This window comes from Lichenostomus cassidix, chromosome 4, assembly GCF_008360975.1.
Source record: "Lichenostomus cassidix isolate B80296 chromosome 4, HeHo_3.0, whole genome shotgun sequence".
NCBI classification, from domain to species: Eukaryota; Metazoa; Chordata; class Aves; order Passeriformes; family Meliphagidae; genus Lichenostomus; species Lichenostomus cassidix.
Window position 1 is genome coordinate 8,319,104 of NC_139484.1, and position 6,896 is coordinate 8,325,999.

Below are 6,896 nucleotides of genomic sequence, written 5' to 3' on the forward strand. Positions count from 1 at the left end.
CAGAGGTTATGCCACACACCCCAAACCTCCTCCTCCCTCCACCTTGGCTGGGGGGGAAGTCTGTGTCTGTGAGCTGTGCTCAAATTAAAAATAAGTGAAATAATACAAGGAAAAGCACTGACAAAGTCAGATACAACCTAACACCCTGTTAGGGTGGTAGTAGCAGTCCAACTGAAGTAGTCCAGTTGAAGCGGTGATCCTGTGAAGGTCTAGTCTCCAGCTGAAGATCCAGTGGTAGCTCTGGTCCTCTGGGAGCCCAGTAGACAGGGCTAGCTCAGGCAGTTCCAAGGCCAGGTTATATCCAGGTGGGAACACCTGGCTCCTCCCTCCTCGGCAGAGCATCTCACAATGGGATGAGATAAGTCCATGAGTCACACGGTGGGTCCCTGATGGCCCATTGCCTGTCATCTGGAGTGGGTCATTAGCAGTTGGTAACAGCTAATGGCCCACAGCTGGTGGTAATAGAATACTTAACTACATCAATATTGCAACCCAGGACATTATGTTAAAGCCTTGCTCAGGCTTGTTTAGTTAGCATGAGTTTTGCTGGAAAACTGCGTTTTCCAACACTCCCCCACCCCAATACTCAGCCAGGGATTATTCTCAGTGCAGCTGAGGTTTGGCCTTTGGATGCATACCTTTCCCTCAGCCTGAGATGACTGAACAATAGGTTTCCCTTTATCTAATCTCAGCAGTTTGATTCTCAGTCCAAAGTCTCAGTCAGGTATCTTCAGGGTGGCTTCTTTGATTGTAGCTTCCTTATACACCTTTTGTTATAATGAGCAGAACTTTATATATATCAATGTTTGGGGCATGAACTATTTCAGTCTCTGACACAAGACGAGTCCTAAGGGTTCACTTAGTCCATGGCAAAAGTGCTTCTGGAGAGCGTCAAGGCTGGTCCCACCTGCAGAGGGGTGTTTCCTGCAGGTGAGTGTTTTCAGTCCAAAATCATGGCAGCTGCTGAGGCTGGGGCTGCTTTTCAGACCCAGAGCTAGATAGAGCCCTCGGTGACTCCTGCTCCCTGCCAGGAATGTTCCTTGGTGTTTCATCTGTGTGTCCCAGCTGGCTGGGAATGCAGGGCAGGAGAAGGTTGGGCGCCACAGAAGGGGGACCATAATGTCTTGCCCTTCATATTTCCAGGGGAGGAGCTGTGCCTGCAGGGTCCTGCCTGTGGCACACAGCATGCAGAACACACATCCTGGGGATGGGCACTGGGATGCCCGGGCAGCACTCTGATGGACATGGATAAAGGGCTGCCTGCGGCTCCTCGGCCACGGGCTGCTCTGAACAGGTACCTGGAATTGCTTCACCCTGGATAGACCCCATGGACACACTAAAAACACCCTAAGGAACAGCTGGCACCTGGGAATGTCAGCACATTGTGTTTGTGGAGAGGCTAAGACAGCAACTGCTGGTGCCAACCTCCCGGAGCTCCCACACAGCTGCCAGGTATGTCCCACCCACCCCCAATTCCCTTCCCTTCCAGTCTGAGGACATCACCCATCAGCAGCATTAAAGCCAAGGTGATCTTCCCTCGAGAAATGAAATCCCAAGTAATAGCCCTCAGAGATAACTTCATCCAACTCTTAACCTTTTCTTTTAAGGTTGGTTTGGGTTAAATTTGGAGTTTTTCAGAGAGCCAGCTGGAACCACAGAACCCATGGAAAGCTTTCACTGGTGGGTCACACTGGAGGTGTGCTGAAGGCAGGGGTGTGCATCCCTTTCCTTGGGGAAAACAACTTTCAGAGGCCACTCCTGAGGCTCTGAAACAAAATCAGCTTCTGCAGGGAGAGACATCCTCACCTGGGCATGGGGGCTGCCTCAGCATGGGCTAGGGGTGTGTCCAACCACTGCCTTGTACTTTAAAGTATCAACTGGAGCCCAACCTCAGGGGAGGTGAATTCCAGGGAACTCTGTCAGGTGCCCTCCAGGGTCATCGCTGGGGCTGGGGGATGAGGGTTATAACTAGTAAATTCTGTGGAATACAAACCTCTCCTTGTCCCGATCCCACTGAGCTTCCTTGGAACCTCTGCTGGCTCCTGACACAGCTGGCATTAAAGCAGCAGCTCTGCATGGAAATATCCACACTCCATGAGGCACTAGGAGGTTATTCCAGCAGGAATTCAGCAGGGAATTTGGGCTAAGGGTATAATTCATGTAAACTAGCAAACCCAAATCTGGGCACCACACAGAGAACAATCTTTGTGCTGCCCTGTCAGCTAAAGCCCCTGGGCTGGGAAACTTCAGCAGCCAAATGTATGGAATTACCTAAATCCCAGCAAGCAGCATCCCCCAAAGGGACAATCCAGGTGCCAGGGTGTGAGTGCTTGTGTCCTGCTTCTGCTGCTGGCAGGACAAATTCTCCTCCACACAGTTGGCACTGGCTGGGTGGGAGGTGAGAGCAGGAGGGCCGGGAGAGAGGATCAGCTGCCCAGGAATTGCCAGATGAGGCTGCTGGACTCTAATCGGAATCAACTGGAAACATTCTTTCCTTGGCAGAAGACAGGAGCCAAAGCAGATCCCTCCTGGCCAGGCTGGTGGGCAGCAGTTGGATCCACTCTCGGGGGAAACAGCCTGTGCCTGCCAGGAGCTCTGACAGTGCTTTTCCTACCAGCTCCTGAGCAGTGTAATGGGCACCAGGACAGAGGTCAAACCCAAATAAACCCCCCATAGCCCACGGAGGGAATAATCCCAACAGAGAAATGCAGTGTTGTCATTAAAGATCTGTTCAAAATGCTATGACAACACTGTAATGGGATTCCCAGGAACCTTCTTAATGCTCTTGGTTCCATTTTTATGTCTTTTTAGTCTCTCAGTGGGCAGCTTGTAGAAATTATCCTGGAATTTAGAGGTTGAGCAGGGTTGGCTTTGGATTGACCACCTCTAGTCCCACTTTGGGCAAACACAACTTGGGCCAAGGTGGGTGAACTCATTACCTCAGCTTTTCCCTCTAAAACACCCTCTACTTAATTACCTGTAGATGAACTCAGATTTTGCCCTAAACTGTCCACTCCTCACCTCCACATGCCCCCAGAGAGTCCACTTTGTTCCCTGGTGACACCAGGGAGGTCCCTTTGCCCACAGTGCCTTTCTCCTGTGCCTCTCCGCCCTTGTCCCACATAGGGCTCCTTCTCCCTTCCCTGCCAGCTGATGCCAAGGAAGGAGGACTCAAAAATATTCTTTCACCTACAGACTAACTCTGATTTGATGACCAAAATGTCAGTTTTGTTCCCTATATGTTACCTAGATTTTTAAAGCCAAAAAACCACCCAGGTTCCGTCTATTTTATCCCCAAAATGTTCATTCTGTCCCCTACAAATTATGTCAGATTTTTTTCCAAAATACCTCTTGTCCTTACACATTATCTCAGGTTTTGCCCCCAAATTCTCCCTAGATCAGTAGTTGACCACTACTGATCAACTAATTTTACCTCAAAATGTTCCTTTTTCCCCCTAGACATTACCTAAAGGTTTACCTCAAAATTTTCCTTATCTGTCCACTACTGATTGTCTCCTTTTTTTCCTTAAGATGTTCATTCTCTGCCTTACAGATTATTTCAAGTTTCACCCCCAAGATTTCCCCTACCTGTCCACTACTAGTTATCTCATGTTTACCTCAAAATATTAATTCTCCATCCTGGAGAAAATACCAGTTTCTACATCCAAAATTTTCATTATGTGTCTACAAGTGATTACTTCAGTTTTCATTCTCTTCCCTGGGGATTATTTCACATTTCCACCCCAAATTTTCCCTGTCTGTCCACTTCTGCTTCCCTCATTTTTTACAAGCAAGTATTCATCCTCTACTCTGCAGATTACCTCATGTTTTACCCCCAATATTTTCCCTACCTGCCCAATTCTGAGTACCTCCTTTTTACCTCAAAATATTCATTCCTTCCTCTACAGAGTAATTCAGATTTTACGACCAAAATGTCCATCTTGTCCCCTATATACTAACTAGATTTTAAAACCAAAACCACACAGGTTATGGCTGTCTCATCCCCAGAATGTTCATTCTGCCTTCTACACATCACATCAGAGTTTTTCTCAAAAACATTTATTGTTCTTACATATTAACTTAGGGTTTGCCCCCCAAATTCTCCCTAGATGTCCACTCCTAATCACGTCCTTTTTACCTCAATATGTTCATTCTCTGCCCTACAGATTTTCCCATATTTTACCCCCCAAAATTTCCTTGCCTACCCCCAGTGACTGCCTCCGTTTATGTCAGTGTTCACTCTCTCCCTAGAGATTTACTCAGGTTTCACCCCCAAATTTTTCCTGACCTATCTACAAATTATTACCTTGTTTTTAAGTAAAAATATTGTCAACCTTTAGATTATTTCAAGTTTTACCCCCCAAAACTCCTCTACCTATCCGCTACTGATTCCCTCATTTTACTTCAGTATTGATTTTCTACCATGTAGCATTTCTCAAGATCTACCCCCCAAATTTTCCATCTGCCTACTACTGATCTCATTTTTACCTCAAAATGTTCATTCTCTGCCCTACAGATTATTTCTTATTATTTTCTCCTCCCCAAAATTTCCCTACCTTCCCATAACTGATTTCCTCATGTTACCTTACTATGTGCATGCTCTCCCCTAGAGATTATCTCTGATTTAGCTACAAAATTTTCCCGACATGCCCACTACTCATCACCTCATTTTTCCCTCAGAATGTTCATTCTCTAAGACATTTGGTCAAGTTATGCCTCCAAAATTTTCCCCACCTGTCCACTTCTGAGTGGACAGAATTTTTACTCCAAAATATTTATTCTGTCCCCTACAGATTACATCAAATTTTACCCCCTAACTTTTTCTTCATGTACAATATTTACTCTTTTTTAACCCAAAAATTTGCATTCTCTCCCCTAAACACCTCAGCTTTTCCTCAAAAATATCCCCATACTTATTCCCTGTAGATGAACTCAGATTTTCCCCCAGCTCTGCCACGAATTACCTCAGTTTTGCCCCCAAAGTGTCCATTCTGTTCCCCACAGGTGCCCTGGTGACACCAGGGAGGTCCCTTTGCCCCTTTGCAATGCCTTTCTCCTGCTCCTGCTTGCTCTCTCTGCCTGTGTCCCACACTGAGGGGCAGGAAAGGGGAAAGATTTCACAAAAAATTTCTGCAATTAATAATTATTTCCAATTTCCCAGTGAGAAAAACACAAACTCACAGCTGTCGCTGTAGAGCCGCTAGTAGAGTAAGAAGACCCAGGTTCAAAGTGTGGCATCAAGAAGAAGGTTTTATTATTTAATTCCATCTTACATAGACTTTTCAATGGTCACCCAGATTGGTCAGTTCAAAGCCTCCCTCTAGGCATGATTGGCCAGGCCTGAACTGTCCACATCCCGAGAAACTGTTTTTAATAACATCCAAACTTTATCTTTGTTTATAAAACACAGGAAGAGGAGAGAAAAGAATTCTCATGGGAGAGGTCTGTGCTAGCCACACACAGCCATTAAGGCCTGACTGTCCACTGCAGTGAGAGCTCAGAGCGCATCCACAGAGGCAAGTCCAGCATGAGAAAGAAAGAAGAAGAAAAAGGTGATTTCTTTTGTTTCAAAGTTATTTCAAGTTCTCAAACCCAAACCAACTGTTGCTCTTGATTTTGGCTGGGTGAACGGTGAGTGGTGGGCACAGGTCATATCATTAATGCTGATGTCAGTGATGCTTTCTGGGGGCAGAGCAGCTGATTTCCAAAGTTCACTGCCTGCCCCATGCCTGATCTGCACAGGAGAAAACCTCTTCCATGAGGGGATTTTGCTCCATCCAATCCCATTTACCCAGTTGGTTCCATGTGGATATTGCCAGGCTGGGGCTGCACAGGCAGATGCAGTTCTCAGCACTCTCCGCTCCAAGCACATCTCTAGGCTCCTTCGCAAACTGCCTCTGCCATGAGGTTTTCTCCAGGAGAAATCAAGGAATTACTCATGGCAGGGTAGAGAGTAAGTTATCCCAAACAGAAGTCAAAAAGATGTATTCCTGTAAGAGCCTTTGGGACCTTTGGGGCTGAATTGGGAAGGGGACACTCATTCCTTGCAAATACACAACCACTTCCAACACTGTCAGAGACTGAAATAGTTCATGCCTCAAACGTTGATATAAAGTTTTGCTCATTACAACAAAAGGTGTATAAAGAAGCTACAATCAAAGAAGCCACCCTGAAGATACCTGACTGGGACTTTGGACTGGAAGTCAAACTGCTGAGATTAGATAAAGGGAAACCTATTGTTCAGTCATCTCAGGCTGAGGGAAAGGCCAAAGCCACCAACTGTGCTGAGAATCATCCCTAGCTGAGTATTGGGGTGGGGGCAGAGCACAGCTCACAGAAGCCAGGTTTACACACACTGGCCCAGCTGTGGAACCCCCAACCCCACAGGCCACATCCATGGGACTTTCACGTGAAAGGCAGCTGAGGGGAAGTCACAATCCATCACAGACCCCCCAAAGTGCTAGGCCTTGCACCACTGCAAGAGACTGCCCCCTCTCCCGGGGGGACATGCCTGGACATTGCCACCTGGCCTGAGTGTATATTAACCCATGGGATTCTGTGCTTTTTGGGGGACCATCACCACCAAGCTGGAGAGGATCAACGTGACATCGTTGGGATCCAAGGATGGTGATATTCTCTTTATTCTGTCTCTGTTACCCTCTTTCTGTCCCCCCCACCTCTTTTCCTACTTCTCTTTTTCTCTCTTTTCCTCTCTCTCTCTTTCTCATATTTTCTATCAAATAAAACCCATACTATTGACTGGCCTATGGTCTTGTTTGCACCTTAATTTGGGCAGAGGTATTTCTAAAGAACCTTAATAATTAGATCATAACAAACACAAAGCAGATACTGTCAAGTGGGGTCTGACAGCACCACGTTGAAAAACCTTGTTGTCA

The 6,896-nt window shown here is 46.5% G+C and overlaps 1 long non-coding RNA gene across 1 annotated transcript; it reads left to right on the forward strand.

Moving 5' to 3' along the window:
- The first annotated feature begins 611 nt into the window (after positions 1-611).
- On the forward strand, positions 612-6,475 carry LOC146437794 (uncharacterized). The gene is made up of 3 exons (XR_014851532.1): positions 612-930; positions 1,144-1,452; positions 5,411-6,475. It is a non-coding gene; the product is annotated as an uncharacterized LOC146437794 (long non-coding RNA).
- Positions 6,476-6,896: the final 421 nt, after the last annotated feature.